The 17275-nt window shown below is 41.1% G+C and overlaps 1 protein-coding gene across 1 annotated transcript in view; it reads left to right on the plus strand.

Annotated features, from left to right (window-relative positions):
• The window catches only part of LOC137496879 (uncharacterized), a 487890-nt gene that overhangs the window by 319435 nt on the left and 151180 nt on the right, over window positions 1-17275 (plus strand). The gene's annotated exons all lie outside the window — the stretch shown is intronic.

Below are 17275 nucleotides of genomic sequence, written 5' to 3' on the forward strand. Positions count from 1 at the left end.
TTTTGTTTAGACTGCACATCTACTTCCGCACAAACCAGTCGCTAGAAATTTGTCCACCTAGATTGTTATGTAACAAAACTCTGTGCGACATAAGGAAGTGATCCCACAAGGGCTTTCAAATTTGGAGGATGATGCAGTGACCGTAGGGCCTTTGGATAAAACAATTTTTGTGAGTCTTCTCCCTTTCATACATCCTATCTACCCCCCCCCCCCCCCCCTTTTGACAAATATTATCCTGTGTTATATTGTTGGTTTTACGAACCATTATCCACTTGTACGGTTTTCGGCTCGTCGAGGTGCCGGAATTTTGTCCCCCAGGCATACTAGAACAGGTTCAAATACTACCCGACTCTAGGCTGAGAACACTGCATTCTTTGAATCATTCAATCACTCATTCAATAGTGAATGATCTCTCCCCAGGTGATGGTTATTCGTGACTGGGAGAGAGGATCGTTTATTCATTCATGCTTGCATGAATACAATTCAATCGTACAATAATTAATTAATTCAGTCATTCATTCATACAGTCATCCAGTTACTTAATAATATCTATTGTAAGCTAAGGGTATCTGTGTTCAGACTCATGACACAAATAAATACTTGCACTAATACAAATTAATAGGGGTAGAATACAAGTTGTTCTAGATTATATAACGCTGTTAACGCCTAGGACAAAATAAATAGAAGTTTAAAAGCTTGGCCACTGCCTCGTAAATATAAGAACAAGCTATATGGACGCTACTTTTCACTTCGCAAGTTCTGCCTTTCAGACTGAAAATTATTGTGATGGAATTCTTTTCCTGGTGGTTTGAGGTCACACCAGGGTAGATTTTTTATATCAATGGAATAGAAGAGGGCTAGGACTAGAAAGTTAGCGAGGCCTCATTTTAAGTACAGCCCCGGTATTTTGTTTGGTGTGAAAACTGGATAAAAGAAAACTCTCTTTATGACTGTTGATAGAGGAGTCGGTTCGCCTCTGTGGTGTAGTGGTTAGCGTGATTAGCTGCCACCCCCGGAGGCCCGGGTTCGATTCCCGGCTCTGCCACGAAATTTGAAAAGTGGTATGAGGGCTGGTCCACTCAGCCTCGGGAGGTCAACCGAGTAGAGGTGGGTTCGATTCCCACCTCAGCCATCCTGGAAGTGGTTTTCCGTGGTTTCCCACTTCTCCTCCAGGCGAATGCCGGGATGGTACCTAACATAAGGCCACGGCCGCTTCCTTCCCTCTTCCTTGCCTATCCCTTCCAATCTTCCCATCCCTCCACAAGGCCCCTGTTCAGCATAGCAGGTGAGGCCGCCTGGGCGAGGTACTGGTCATTCTCGCCAGTTGTACCCCCGACCAAGAGTCTGAAGCTCCAGGACACTGCCCTTGAGGCGGTAGAGGTGGGATCCCTCGCTGTGTCCGAGGGAAAGGCCGACCCTGGAGGGTAAACAGATGATGATGATGATGATGATAGAGGAGTCGAGCCCGTCACCTTACAAACTCTCAGCTATACGAAGCCATCTTGCTCGCTATGTGTATTCTTGATGAGCCTGTTCTTTTTTGCTTCACATTATTATTTAACGCATGTTACCGTGCGAGTTGGCCGTACTGTTAGCATAGTGTAGTTGTGAGCTTTAATTAGGGAGATGGTGGTTTCTAATCCCACTGTCGGCAGTCATGAAGATAATTTTCCTTGATTTCCCATTTTTACACCAGGAAAATGCTGGTATTGTGTAACTTAATTAAGGCCACGGCCGCTACATTTCCAATCCTTGCCCTTTAGCATCTTTCTGTCGCCAAAAACTTTTGGTGTATTATTACGACGTTAAACCACTAGCAACGAGTAAAATAAAACTACTAATGGTCTTAAAGACGCTGGGGGTGACCTAATTTTGTTCCGTTGGCGTTGATGAAACATGTCATGTCATTGGTTTCAGGCACGTTAAACAACCCACATGGGATAAAATGCCAACATTCATGTGTCTGAAAATACCATAGTAAAGAAATAGCATTTTCTTAAACATTCGCAGTATTCTATCCTGTGATTTGAATAAAAGATGATATCTCACTAATCTCTTTATCTGTGCCGTTCAGAAACGATATTCGTGTGCTGCCATTGACCATAGTAAATTCATAGATCCCAACTTTGCTGTGTTCATTGTTCTCTAAAATAACTTCATTCGGACTCTCTTTCACAATGAGTACATTAATTCACAAAACGGGTTATTGCTGGTCCCCGGCATTCGACGTGCAATTGTTCAGTAGCAAAAGATCTGATATGGTGTGGATTTAAAAAGAGTTATTTTCACTGCGAGCTTTCGATACTCGATACTGAATTAAGATATGATTGTGGGTGAAAATAAGCAATCATTGAGATTTTTCAAGTGTGTAAATCAGGGGGGACTCCTCAAGATGTTCAAATCTGAGGTCGGTGGATTTATATCCGGAGTGTTTCCGAAATGTAAACAAGTACGATAATCATGGAAAGCTAACAGAACTCATAAAGATGTAGGCTTTCACCGCTGGCGAAGTAATCTCTTGAGAGGGCATTCTAGTTGTTTGTTAGCAAGTGTGACTGGCATCTTGATGGATGGTGGGTTGTAATAGTATTGGAATGATATACTTCAGGAGAATATTCTCTGTTAGGCAAATAGGGTGATATTGTCTGGAACCTTCCTTAACTTAGTGCTGCTCTGCTACCACATATCATTCCTTCTGAGTGACTTTCCTTTCCGTATGCTTGTCGCTCTTTTTGTCACTTATTTGTCTCTCATAATCTATTTGATTTTCCATTTTCATTTTTATATCAGTTGTCTGTCTGTTAGGTCATCAGCCCAGAGGCTGGTTGGATCCTCAAATAGCACCACCAAAGGTTATGCGGTTATAAGGAAACCGCAAAAACCAATGGCAGCACCAAAATGAGGCGTACTAGGCAAGACGAGGAGTGAGGTAGTTCGCCATTGCTTTCCTCACTGGGTCAGAAAGTGCTATTGCAGCACGACTGACCCTATGAGCAACACCTTTCATAACACTCAGATGTACTAGTCGTGCTCTGAATGTCATAACTCAGCACCACCCATACCCCAGCAGCTTCCATATTGTCACAGCCATGGATGAGACTGGGACTTCGGTGAAAGCTACACTTTACTCTGGCCTGTGCCAAGAGATGAATACAAAAGTACTGTATCCATCAAGAAATGGCAGCAGGCAATTATATCAGTTATGTATTGATTTAATAATTTTTTAAAATTTAATTCCATTTAACGAGCGCTTATTTATATTTAAAAAGAACACTCATCTATATACAGCCAACGGCCGTAGCCGTGTTGAAACACCGGATCCCGTGAGATCTCTGAAGTTAAGCAACATTGGGCGTGGTCAGGAGTTGGATGGGTTGCCACGCGCTGTTGGCGGGGGGTAAGGGAATGGAGGAGCGGAAAGGAACTGGCCACCCTACCGCACGTAAACTCCGGCTCAGGAACACCTTCTGCGGAGGTTCGGACCTGCCTTCGGGCAGAATAACCCTTACCTACCATCTATATACATGAAGTTGTAGGGGGCACGCTGTCTGTAATTTCGTTTGTTTTGCCAATTTTTCAGATATTTGTCCGTTTTAGGTCAACTCAAGATCGTATCAGTGGTTTTTAGTTTTCATGCCTGTTTTTCCGTCTGTCTGTAGTTCTGTCTGTTTTTCTGTTTGTTTCACCCTCACGGCGAAACGGCTGGATAGATCTCGACCAAACTTCATATTTAGAGTATACTCATCTATGAGAAGGTTTAGATATGCATATGATTTCAAAAACACTGAACAGACTTGAGGTTTATAGGAAAACCACAACACTTTTCTTCCATTTTCTCTTACATTATCGATTTTCTGTAAAATCCGTAGACTAGGCTACTGTATGTGTGAAACGTCCCTTCATTTTCAATAACTTTTGTTATGTGCATAATTTCGCTTCCTCTTCAAATGAAGGAGAACATTTCTGCTTTCTGCGGATATCATGCTCAGCATTGAGTGATCGACAGACCGACAACGATCCTATCGGTTACCATGGCAACGCCTCTGGCTGCTTGCCAGCAGGGAAGTGGTTGTTCCTTAGACGTCAAGCTGCCCTTCTGCGGAATACCGTTGGAGGTTACAATCGTCTTCGAATTGCACTAAGGGGTATTTCAACAGTACCTCAGAATGTAGCCCATTATTCTGTGCGTTTACCATAATTTTTACCGTATTTCTCTTCTACTCCTGTTTTCTGCTTTCATTTATTGTCTCAGCCCCTCCTCTTTAGGCTTAAGTAATAACACCATAAGACATCTTTTTATCTGTTTACCTAAGATTCCCTGCGTCTAAATTTCTCCTCTGTTACCGCTTTCTTAAATCCATTAACTCATATCAGCACAATTTAGTGAGTGACATTTCATTTTCCAATACATCCACTTGATATTTGCATATTTTTCCTATTCGGCTTTCTTCATTTATAATCTTACTTTGCATTAATGTCAACTTTCTTAACTGCATTCCTCAATTTCTCCCTATGTATGCGAGTGCTAATCCCAAAACGTGGACACTCTTTCCTTTCAGGAAAAATTGCAAGATGTTCAAGTGTACAACATTTCGGCACCGGAAAATATCGAAATATGAGGCAATTTTAATGACGGCTCATACCTTTGTTTCGAGGTAATTGGTGGCTAAACGGTAAGTCATATCACAAAACAGATAACACAATCGCTGCTCCATTTGAAGAGATCTACGACTTTGTTCCTATAACATTTTGTCGTATCTCAGTTCCTTATACATTAGACAGAGCTGCATTTCTCGATTATTATCAAATCTGTCTAACTCGATCGTGACTGGCATTAGGAAAAGGGGCCTGTCTTTGCCATGAAAACTCTCTATATCTATTGTGAATAGCAGTAGGCAAGTGAGCTTGCCGTTATAATAGAAACTCCCGAACTCGACTGTGAATGGCAGTAGGAAATGTGGGCTGTCATTGCCATCAAAACTCCCCGGTGCGCACCTTACATCTGAAACAATGTATGGGATCCTCCCCTTTTTGTTTCTCGCATAGCGCTAACAGACAATGCAATTGAATGTAATTTTACTCACTGCGTGTAGAGTAATTTACGTAAAAATCCGTATACAATGTAGAATACCGTAGCGAAGCACGTGTGTATTTGCTAGTCTTTAATTAAAATCGAAGTCAGTCAGGTGTTAAAAGCCCCTAATAATTAAGTTATTATTAATACAATGTTCATCGCTATCAAATTTTATTTATTCCTCGTGTTATTTGAAATGAATAATAATAATAATAATAATAATAATAATAATAATAATACATATCATTTCATATCGAGATTACAGCCTGATACATACAAGTGCACCATACGATAAGAGTGCACGACGTTTGTCGTTGAATTGAACTGCGTGCCATAGTAGTGTGTTGGAATGCCTGAGATAGAAATAATATATAGCTTGCAAGTTACAGGAATTAGCCACACGCTGTCAAAATCACATGACTGGGCCAGGAACCGAACAAGGAAACCCGCGGCCCGAAGACCAGAAGTTTCACCGTTCAACCATGCCCTCAGGCTTAAGACTGAATAAAATACTATCTTCTACTATGTTTAAAAAGACTAAAAATTGATTATTGTTATAATCATATACTTTATTCAATGTCTCCGCTCCGGCTCCTCGGCGGAATGGTCAGTATAGTAGCCTTTGATTCAGAGAACCTTGGGTTCTATTGACTGGGTATTTGTGCTTGTCATAACACATATCTTCGTTTACACGCCACAATACCAACCAGTACAGAAACACGCAATAGTGATTACATCACTCGACATAAGGTTAGCGCCAGGAAGGGCATCCTTCCGTAAAGCTGGGCCAGATTCATGTAAAAGGCTGACTTCAATAAATGGGGGAAAGGGCCAGGAAGAAGAAGCCACTTTCTTCAAATTATCCCTCCTTGAATTTATTTTCTGGCTATGCCCCTATTGGTCCTGTTGTAGTTTTCCGAATTCTTAGGCCAGATACAAATATTGACCTATTATTTTATGTGGGTATGAGTAACAGTGTTCCAAGGAGTTCCTCAAACGTTGTTCTTTGTAACTCCCGTGACTCACGGCGGGTGTCACTGTTAACTTGAAGAAAAGGGCAAGCAAGCCATTGTGTCTTGATGAGAACAGGTTAACTGATGTTACCACGAACTTAACAATGGGAAACGAGTGAACTGTGTACGCTTTGTCATTTACCCTCCCGCGTTAGGCCGGAGGCAGTTCCCGAAGCTCGAAGCGCTCAACTTGATTACAGTTGCAGTGTCATTCAGCAGGAGAATTAGAAAGGGTAGGCTAGGATTCATAAGTGGTCAGATGTGCAGGGGAATTAGGAGGGGTATGCTAGAATTCTGAAGGAGACAGATGTGGTATTAACTACAGATACGCAGACTTCACCTCTAATTTTGAACCTCATTCTTTTTTTTTTCAACTGGGTTTACGTCGCACCGACACATATAGATCTTACGGCGACAACGGGATAGAAAAAGGCTAGGAGTTGGAAGGAAGCGTCCGTAGCCTTAATTAAGATGCAGCCCTAGCATTTGCCTTGAAGATGGTTTTCCGTGATTTCCCATTTTCACACCAGACAAATTCTGGGGCTCTACCTTAAGGCCACGGTCGCTTCCTTCTCGCTCCTAGCACTTTCCTATCACATCGTCGTCATATGAACTGTGTAAGTCGACGCGACGTAAAAGCAAATTCTTGGGGCCGATGACCTTAGATGATAGGCCCCTTTAAACAACGAGCATCATCATCATCATCAAGAAAATTCTTCTTTATGCTGGTAGAGTGATATGTGGGTTTGCGGTAATTTGCAACGAATGTTATAATTTAAACTTGTTCTATAGTTATGTAAGTACATATCCTTATTGGTATAATGTAGATAAAACTGACGTATTGACTATCCGGGAAATATCAGTGGTAATGTGCTCCTTTCGGTAGTGCTTGTACTCGGGATCTTAAAATCTTCAGCCGGACAATTCTTGTATCAGAAAGTGTACATTCACACACACCACAAACATCTCAACAACATAGATTACCATACGGCCTTCAAAGATACGATAAAAGCACGGGACTGTTTACCAAGATATCCCAAGTCCCTTGCATGAAGAAATAACAACAGAAGCCTTTAAGAAATCTCTAGCCTACATAAGAGTTAATAATGTAGCGCTACGTTTAGCAGTTAAGAAATACAATGCTACTGCACGGCAATGCCGAAAAATTGACAAATTAAGAAACACATAGGCACAGCTACAATATATTGCAAGGTCTAGAAAGCCACGAATAAAGGCCGAGAGGATTTCTTCGTGCTGACCACATGACACCTCATAATCTGCAGGCCTTCGGGCTGAGAAGTGGTCGCTTGGTAGGCCATGGTCCTTCGGGGCTTTTCCGCCATGGGGAAAAGAATTCATTTTGCAATGTCGTGACTGAAGTAAATTTAACTTTGCATGACGGAAGTACAAAACAGAAATCTTTGTCTATTGTGAACGATGTTCATGAGGATGCAGTTATTTCCTGTCAGATATCTAGTGCACTATCAACCACACACCATATATACTGAGTTCCTTTTCCACTCTAGAACAATAAAAATGTCTATCTTCATTCTACTTTCCTCGTGTTCAAAAATTAAGATAATTTCATGTGATCCCTCACCTTCTCAGTTTCCGAGTATGTCCCTAAAAAGTTGAACGGCTGAACCAATATCAATCGAGCTTTGAGTATCACTAGACGGAATGACTTCACGCTAAATCTGACATGAACGGTATGTACCAGGATTGACTGTAGTGACATATTCACGCGTTCCATCAACTGTTTTGTGTAACTTAATTAAAATTTTGATCTTAGACTTGAAACCTCATGAATTATGTCTTGAGAATAAAATTTAGTACACGGTCCGACTCATTTGCAAAATAGTCAGTGTACTGGCCTTCGGTTCAGAGGGTCCCGGGTTCGATTCCCGGGCGGGTCGGCGATTTTAATCGCCTCTGATTAATTCTTCGGCTCGGGGACTGGGTGTTTGTATCCTTTCCAACACTCTCCTCTTCATATTCAGACATCAAAAATCACAGAAACACGCAACAGTGATTACATCCCTCCATACATGGTTGCCGGGCTGAGTGGCTCAGACGGTTAAGGCGCTGGCCTTCTAACCCCAACTTGGCAGGTTCGATCCTGGCTCAGTCCGGTGGTATTTGAAGGTGCTCAAATACGACAGCCCCGTGTCGGTAGATTTACTGGCACGTAAAAGAACTCCTGCGGGACTAAATTCCGGCACCTCGGCGTCTCCGAAGACCTTAAAAAGTAGTTAGTGGGACGTAAAGCAAATAACATTATTATTATTACCATACATGGTTTGCGTCAGGAAGGGTATCCGGCCGTAAAACAGGGAAACATCCATGTGTTCGACGTAATTCGCATCTGTGACCCCACAGGTGTGGTAAACATAGGTAAGAAAAGAAGAAGAATACCATTTAGTACACGATTCTGACACGTCAGAAAGCTTAAATGTAGAAGAAACGCCCTGATGCAAGTACGTAACAGCATCGTAATGCGCAATGTTAAACTTACCACGTACATAACTCAGATCATTCCGCTAAGTATAACACCTGCAAATGGTATACAACCTGATTCAATTAAACGCATAGGTCGAATCTGGTACTGTAAAATAAGCGTCTTTCATCTTTCGGCGACCATACCTTGTTAACGAAATTTCGAACACCAATTGCTTGTTAACCTTTCCGACTCCTTGGCTGAATAGTCAGCTTTGGGGCCTTTTGTTCAGAGGGTCCTGGGTTTGATTCCCGGGTCGGGGATTTAAATCGTGTCTGATTAAATCTTCTGGCTCGGGGACTGGGTATTAATGTTTTTCCCAACTCCCTTCCCTTCATATTTAGACAACACATCACACTACCAACCGCCACAGAAACAGTCCAAACAGGGTTGACGTCAGGAAGGACATCCCACCGTAAAACAGGGCCAAATCGACATGTGCGACACAGTTCACTCCCGCGACTCCACAGACGTGGGGGAAAAGCGGTAGAAGAAGAAAAATTACTTGTTAACCCAAGCTCGCTTTGCGAAGTTATTGCTTAAAATTCTGGTTAAATCCATGCCTAGGGAAAAATCTTTAACAGAGTATTAATGAAATTATCTGGAATGCGTCAAATGAAACAAAAAGTAATAACAGTTCTTAATAGAGAATAAGTTATATGAGTTAATTTACTACTTGTTCTTGATTAGAGCGAAGTTGTAAATTCGTGTATCCGTGTATCGTTCTATCATTCTATGGCTGTCTTATTTTATTTATTTATTTATTTATTTATTTATTTATTTATTTATACATCCTACTAATATCTCCCCCCCCCCCCAAGAAAAAAGAGTTCTAGTTCTCCTACTATCTGGTAGTGGGAAACGGAACGTTACAATTGATACGCAATAGCCTGAATGACATCAAATCAAAATATCTGCACATTGTATTATTATTATTATTATTATTATTATTATTATTATTATTATTATTATTATTATTATTATTATTATTATTATTATTATTATTATTATTATTATTATTATTACAGATACTCAACATCGTTTAATTTAAACTTATTTTCTCGAGAACCCAAAATCGCGTCACAATTTCGTAGGATATTTTTGCTAGAATGTGCCCGTATAATAGCCTGGCCAGTGTCAGAATATACGCAAATTACGATGGACAGTCCAGTGACACCAAGAGACCTTACAATTGCTGCTCGTTTAGTTTAAATGAGCTTGATGTTTCGTATCGGTACAGCGCCCGGCGCTCAAGCTTGAGTCACCCATCCGGTGACAGCTTGGGGCCAGGGTTCTTCCTGTAATGATGTGAGGTGACAGGTCTCGGCTAGAGTATCAGCTAGATTCCTTAAAACGCTTTACGTCCATTGTCTGGTGGAAACATCCTCCTTAAGGCCCCCTAAGAACTAATCGACTACTCTTTTGAAGAATCTACTTAAAACGTTTTATCTCCAGCGTCTGGTAGAAAAGTCTTCATTAAGTCGCCCTAAGAACTAATCGACAAGTCTTTTGAAGAATTACCTTATAACATTTTATCACCAGTATCTGGTAGAATAGTGTCCCTTACGTCACACTAAGAATTGATTGACAATTCGGTAGAGAAATTACCTTAAAATGTTTTGATTCCCATTGTCTGATAGAATAGTCCTCATTAAGATTTCCTAACTCACCGAAAGAACTGGTCGACAACTCAGTCGAAGAATTACCTTAAAACGTGTTCCCCACAGTGTCTGGTGGAAGAGTTCCCCTTATGGTACCCTGAGTACGGAGCGACTACTTTGGAGAGAAATTACCTTAGAACGTTTTACCTCTAGGGTATAGTGTCCGGTGGGACAGTCCTCCAGACGCCCTAAGAACTGATCGACAGTTATGCAGAGGAACATTTATCTCTAGTATCTGGTGCGAGAGTTACGCACTAACTCACCCACCCTCAGACTATTCTATAGAAGGATTCCCTTAAAACATTTTTTCTGAGAAAAAGATCTGAGATGATAACTGAAAACGTAAGCAGACTGCAGAAAGTTTCCGTGAAATCTCGTTATTGAGCTTCAGTTGATTGATTTTGTCGATAGGTCGATTTATTGATAGCGTACTTGCTTAATTCATTTACTTACAGATGATAACGATGGCACATAGAGATTTGGCTCATTGTACTATATTTTGGTATGAATTATTCCATGATAAATTCTATGCTTAGCATAACATTAATATACAATGTACCGGACGAGTTGGCCGTGAAGTTAGGGGCGCGCAGCTGTGAGCTTGCATCCGGGAGACAGTTGGTTCGAACCCCACTGTCGGCAGCCCTGAAGATGGTTTTCCGTGGTTTCCCATTTTCACACCAGGCAAATGCTGGGGCTGTACCTTAATTAAGGCCGCTGCCACTTCCTTCCCATTCCTAGGCCTTTCCTATCCCATAGTCGCAGTAAGACCTATCTGTGTCGGTGCGACGTAAAACAAATAGCAAAAAAAAAAAAAACTCTTCGATGTGCTGCCATGTTTGTTTACAAATGGCCGAGCTCGATAACTGCAGTCGCTTAAGTGCGGTCATTATCCAGTATTAGGGAGATAGTGGGTTCGAGCCCCACTGTTGACAGCCCTGAATATGGTTTTCCGTGGTTTCCCATTTTCCCACCTTAATTTAATGCCACGGCCGCTTCCTTCCCACTCTTATCCCTTTCCTGTCCATCGTTGCCATAAGACCTCTCTGTGTCGGTGCGACGTAAAGCAACTTGTCAACAATTTTTTTAAAAAAAGATATGTTTACAAATGCCAACGTCGAAGACTCTCCACTAGAAAATTTCGAAGCACATTACGCTGTTCTTGATATGCGCACCCTAAAATAGCATGGAAAGAAAGGTACCCCGCATAAATCTTGTGTTAAAACTAACTCGCATGTCTCGAGGTGATTGTTACATTGCGTCATAATATGAGGAAAGGGGACAGTTGCGAGGTCCCGCCGTGGAGCACGGAACGGTTCCTTTAAGTCTGCGCCAGTCGTTTAATCTCTGAATATCATTGTAATGAGAAATTTTGGGTTGTTCTCAAAGCTTGTTTTTAATTTCTCACTCGCTTTTAACATTGTGTTGCTCCTTTTTGATCTTCTTAACTGGGTTGTTGATAGAGATAGTCAACATTTCCTAAAAAAAACTCCTGGTGGAAGCTACATTCCGCTTATAAACGGCAGGGATGCTGTAAACTAATAGGATTACTGTTATGTTTAAACAGCTTTCCCTGGGCTTTTCTGGTCCTGTAACTGACGTTCTTTATTTAACGGCTGGTTTGTGAGTGGGACCCAGAATTTGTTGATCAAGGACATGAACAATATATTTTCAACTAGCTTATCTCTGAACATAATCAGAACTAGAGCTGAATATGAGCACTATATTGTCCATATAAATGGATTTTAGGTTGTTGTTTGTGTCATCAGCACATAAACTGGTTTGATCAAATCTCCATACCACCCTATTTTGTACCAGCTTTTACACTTCTACGTTACTATTAAATCTTTCATCTACCTTAATCTGTTTGTCATATCCGTACCTTGGTCTACCCTTACTGCTTTTACTCCCTACAGTTCCTTCAAAAACTAACTGAACAATTCCTGGGAGCCTCAAGATGTGTCATATGACTACTTATACCTCCGAACTCAGGTTGCAAAAAGGCAAATTATGAGTATTGATAGTCATTTTGTTAGTATTGGAACTCCAGAAAGTGATATTTTATACATCCCGAAACGTGAGTTTCGGATCTGAAGACGATATAGCGTTCTGTTATAATACGGCAACTCTCCGTGCTATCCTGTTTCATGCTATTACTTCTAAAACTGTTATATTTTCCCCAGTTCTTTTCAACATCTCATTATTCCTTACTCTTTCTACACGGATTACTCCCCTATTTACAGCGCGAGTTGTCATGCGGTTAGGGGCGCGCGGCTGTGAGCTTGCATCCGGGAGATAGTGGGTTCGAACCCCACTGTCAGCAGTCCTGAAGATGGTTTTCCGTGGTTTCCCATCTTCACTCCAGCCAAATGCTGGAGCAGTACCTTAATGAATTCCACGGTCGCTTCTTTCCCACTCCTCGGCCTTTCCTATCCCATCGTCGCCATAAGACCTATCTGTATCGGGGCGACGTAAAGCAAATAGCAAAAAAGAACTCTTCCATTATACTCGAAAACTTGAAGACACACCTAAATAAATTTAATTTTACAAAATTCAAGCTTACTTTCAACGCTTTGATTTCCTCAGTTCTGCGTAAAATACACTTTACGAAGTATTCTTGGATTATGTGAAGGAGGGAAAAGGGTCGTGCTGATTATTGCTTCAGTTTTACGGTCCCAATACGAGCCCATTTATAATTCCTAGTTCTTCCTTGCCAGTTTGATCACTGTACATAGTTTTATTTTATTACAAGTTAGTGCCTGTAATGTTCAATACTGCCCAACAACTAAAAAGTTGGTCGGATTCTTAGACGTCTTTAGTAGGTGATATTTTCTAGGATGGAGTCTGTGAATTATGACAGCGAGTGTCAGAAGGGAAATAATTCCCTCGTTTATTTCTTTAGGTAATTATTTGGATCCAGGTCTAGAAAGCCAAGAATAACGGCCAAGAGGATTCGCCGTGATGACCACATGACACCTCGTAACCTGCAGGCCTTGGGGCTGAGCAGCGGTCGCTTGGTAGGCCAAGGACCTTCAGGGCTGTAATGCTGTGGCGTTAGATTAGTTTAATTATTTGGGTAAGTTTGTTTTAACTTTACTTGATTATCACAGTACTGTAAGTGACCATTCTCCTTCTTAAGACGTCATCTCCAAACGGAAGTAGACGATCCACACGGCCAGCTCCGATCTTGACGCTGCAGCCATGCCATGTGAATTTATTGGAATATCTCCCAGGATCTTTAATGCAGTGGTTTTCCGTTGCCTTCTGCATCCTAATGCCGTTGACTCAACTGGTTCCTCCGCCCTTGGGAACAATTTCTTGTCCCCAGGACAATAGAGTGCCCTTACCCATACCCGCTCACCCACTCTCAAAGATACTTTTGGCACCTGGTATAGGAGATCTCCTTATACCGGGAGATAATCGATCCCTTCATTCGTTAGCCGCCCGCTGGGAGGCGAATGTCAGGCTTTCACCGTCATTGAAACAAGGACCAAATGGCATTTCCTTGTTTCTCTGGTTCTTTAGAGAAGAAGTGACCATTGCCACCGGGATATTTCCCAATTGCGATGTATTTGTTAATAATAATAATAATAATAATAATAATAATAATAATAATAATAATAATAATAATAATAGCAAAGCGAAGTCATCTCCATACAGGTCATGAAGGCCCCTGGAGAGGTGGAAGGTAAAGGCTTCCACTATCCGTAACCTCGGCACTTGAGGGGGTAGAGTGGTTGGCTCTATGCCCGGCCGCCTTTGCCCCCAGGAATTAACTAGGTACTCATTTTTTGGTGAAGGGTGAGTGCACCTCCGAAAGTGGAAATCTCGTTTCTTAAATTTTACGACTTCCTGACGGGGATTCGAACCCACGTCCTTCCGGGCGAACCGAGCACGCCTTTACCGCCTCGGCCAGGCAGTCCCTAATAATAATAATAATAATAATAATAATAATAATAATAATAATAATAATAATATCATTTATTTTTATTCGCCTTCCTTTCAATGTTATTTCGTTGCTGAGCTGATTTCGAGCCGGAGATGTCCTTCAAGTGATTGTTGACCAAATCTTGTAATGCTAAGATTTTTTTTGTGGAGACACGTGGAACTTCCCAGAAGACTCAGTATAATTATTGGTAATTTTTGTTCTTACATAAAGTACTGATGGTGGGGTTTGCTTTTTAAAATAATATTATATTCATTATTGGCATATTTTAAGCAAAATGGTTATTCGTATTGAACTACATGCAGAAAAGACCAAGTCTCCCACATCGCTATCAACTCGTGCGCTGGCGTACTGTGAACAAAATAAGGTTGGTATAAAAGGCACCGGAAACGGAAAAGGTGTACTATAATTTTATGAAGGTGCTTAGTTCATTCAGTGAAAGCCGCAGAGTAAACGCTGGAAGTAATGGGAGTCTGTTATGAAAATGTGTTATTTTACGTTACTACCATAGGCTTCCGAGACTTCTAGACCGAGATTAGCAGTACATTTGGACAGCTCATATCCGCTGGGAAGCACCGTTTGCCAGCGACGCTTATCCTTACATCCTGTTTTTCGAGTGTCTATGGTCAATATGTGCTTCATTGACGATAATAATGTCATTAAAATCCTATTATTTGGTTTGGTTTGGTTTGGTTTGGCGTTAGAGTGTGTCAGAAGAAAATTACTTTTGAAATTTACGACGGATGTACTGTCATGCCAGTGTCATTTAGTTATCTTGTATTAGGACATTTCTAACACAACATATCTCTAAATTAATATGTGGAAATCAGAAAGTTACACATACAGTATAACACTTTTTATTGAAATTTCAGTAGATTTTCCCTTGTAATCTAGAATACTTGAAAATAAATCTAGAAAGGAACCATACATTCAATGTTAAACAATCATAGCGCTTCCAACACATTTTTTAGAATGGAAGCATAGGTCTCCCGCTCTAAGGTTACCAAAAGTTCGTTCCCACCTGGAAAAAATGTTCACCGTCAAAATGTTGGCCGGCAGGGAGGTGTTGGTATACAATTCACAATCATTAGATTGCGTGCTAGAAGTCTAGATTTACTTTCAGCCCTCTCTTCAGGTTAAAGCCCATAAATGGACAGTGTGCACGACGGATTTCTTAAAAGGGTGCTGATATTTATATTTCAGTGCGGTGCAAAATGATCGTTTCGAAGGAGGCTTGGGGCTTGTTTAATTATTTGTTATCGTTATCAGTCTTAACATTCATGATAAATGTGAAAAAATAAGAGCCATAATGTATTTTTAAACCCCTTTTTTTCAGTTAATCAAAATAATTACCCTTTGAAACTATGTCATAATTTTTTCTTTAAGTGTGTTTGACATTTCAAATTAAAGAATTATTTAAGCATTTTACTGAATCCTAAAACCTTTTCGTTATCACAAAGTTTGTCAGTTTTTAAAATAGCCACTCTTTTTTTCCATAGTAACACTACTTTTTAGAATATAAACATAGGCAACTTCTTAGCTGCCGAAGGACAGAAGACCAGTACGCATACGTTCTTATTCTTCTTCTTAATCTGTTTACCCTCCAGTCTTGGCTTTTCCCTCGGACACAGCGAGGGATCCCACCTCTACCGCCTCAAGGGCAGTGTCCTGGGGCTTCAGACTTTGGGTCGGGGATACAATTGGGGAGAATGACCAGTACCTCGCCCAGGCGGCCTCACCTGCTATGCTGAACAGGGGCCTTGGTGGGGGATGGGAAGATTGGATGGGACAGGCAAGGAAGGGGGAGGGAAGCGGCCGTGGCCTTAAGTGAGGTACCATCCCGGCATTTGCCTGGAGGAAAAGTGGGAAACCACGGAAAACCACTTCCAGGATGGCTGAGGTGGGAATCGAACCCACCTCTACTCAGTTGACCTCCCGAGGCTGAGTGGACCCCGTTCCAGCCCTCGTACCACTTTTCCAAATTTTGTGGCAGAGCCGGGAATCGAACCCGGACCTCCGGGGGTCACGCTAACCACTACAACACAGAGGCGGGCACGCATACGTTAATTGTTAATAATGGAGTCAGGATCTTCAGCGCATTCTGGTTCAAAGTTGAGAATTAGTTATCAGTTGATTATTATTTAATTGAGGCAGTTTTAATTTTTAACTACACTTGTTGTTACCCGTTATATTCTTCTTTCTTCGATCTTGGTCAGCTGCGGACGACGTGAAGTAATTGCATGATTTTCTTCCTCTCCTTCTTGTCTTTCCGCTATTCATTCATTCTTTGACAATGTTCCCTCCTCCTTTTCTCCGTCCAAACATGTTTCTTTTGCTTCTTCTCTTTGTCCAGGAATCCCCCAAACTCCTTAATCCTTTTTCTGAAAATGGCTCTACCTGATATCTCGTTTATGATACCCAGCTCAGCCATATCCTGGTTTACTTCAATGGACCATTGGATTTGCGCTTTGAGATTTTTATCGAAATAACCAAATATTCTACTTGTTAACCTCTCTGGATTCATCCGGACGAAATGGCCATAAAAGGTAATCCTCCTTTTTCTGAGACTGTCTGAAAAACTTTTTTGAGCTTCTTTATTCTTCCTTTTCTTCCATCTTTTCGTGATGATGATGATTATTATTATTATTATTATTATTATTATTATTATTATTATTATTATTATTATTATTATTATTATTATTATTATTATTATTACTAGAGGGGTACTATTGACTATTTAATTGGAAATTTTTACTTTGAACTACTGAAAGCCTACTGCTGTGGTCCCATTTTAAGTTCTTCATTCGCTTATTGGTCATGTTACTGCGAGTGAAGAATGTCTTCGACTAGCGACGTTCCTATTTTCAATTTGCACCGGCACAGATAGGTCTTAGGGATAGGGGCGGGAAGGAACCGACCGTGGCTTAATTAAGGTACGAAAATGGGAAACCACGGAAAACCAAATATCCCCCGAATGCAAGCTGATACCTACGTAACGACGTTGCTATTACAAGTTGTCATCTACTATGTGTCGCCCTTCTCCTGCAAATTTGCAAGCTCGTAAGTGAATCGGCTATTTGAGAA

The sequence above is a fragment of the Anabrus simplex genome, chromosome 1, assembly GCF_040414725.1.
Source record: "Anabrus simplex isolate iqAnaSimp1 chromosome 1, ASM4041472v1, whole genome shotgun sequence".
Lineage (NCBI taxonomy): Eukaryota > Metazoa > Arthropoda > Insecta > Orthoptera > Tettigoniidae > Anabrus > Anabrus simplex.